This window comes from Buceros rhinoceros, unplaced genomic scaffold (assembly GCF_000710305.1).
Source record: "Buceros rhinoceros silvestris isolate BGI_N320 unplaced genomic scaffold, ASM71030v1 scaffold32317, whole genome shotgun sequence".
Classification (NCBI taxonomy): Eukaryota; Metazoa; Chordata; class Aves; order Bucerotiformes; family Bucerotidae; genus Buceros; species Buceros rhinoceros.
In genome coordinates, this window is record NW_010422103.1 from 2,662 (window position 1) to 3,465 (window position 804).

Consider the following 804-nt stretch of genomic DNA (forward strand, 5'->3'; position numbering starts at 1 on the left):
TCTCCAGTGACATGGTGTCCTGTTGCAGCATCCAGCTCCCGGCTGCTGCGGGAGGGAGCGGGGCTGGCAGCTCGGTGCAGCTGCGAGCCTGGGCCCCACTGGAGCTGGGGGCTGTCCAAGGGAAGGGGCTGTTAACGTACAGGAAACCCAGTAGCAGGATCTCCTGGCTGGGAGGGGACTGGCTCTGTCCCAACATTGCACTGGCTCAAGGCCATTTGGTTTAGCTTCACCAGGACCATATAACCAAGCCCATTTCTCTTGTGGTGTCAGCGCATTGAGCCTCTGGGGAGCAGCTGTGTGTGGAACGTGAATTGAGCCCAGATGTTTGTCTGTCCTGCTGCTGAGCATCCTTGAGCCCAGCTGAGGAACTGCCCAGCACCAGTGCAGAGCTGGCGGCCTTCCTGTGGCAGGGGTGAGAAATCAGGCCTTGGGTTTGAGCTGACAAACACCCCTGTGTTAGGAGCCCACCCATCTTGGAGGAAAAGCATCCACCTGTGAGGCAGCAGAACTGGGCCTGGCCCCGCTCCTGAAAGGAAAGGCCAAACCGCTGCCTCCAGGCTCTTCTCTCCATCCCAGGTAACGGGGCAATGAAACAAAGTCTGCAAGGACACCCCTTTGCTCTCTTCCCTGCCAGGGGAGGATTTATTTTGCTGTTCCAGAATAAGAGTTCAAGGCAGCTCCTTTTGCAGAGCTTGGATGGAGCAGCTCTTGCCTGGAGCCATTGGGCTGGCTGCAGCCCTGTCCCCTCTTGTTGGGAGGGGGAGGCCCTGGGGACCAGACCGCATTCCTGTAGGCTCCTGGAGT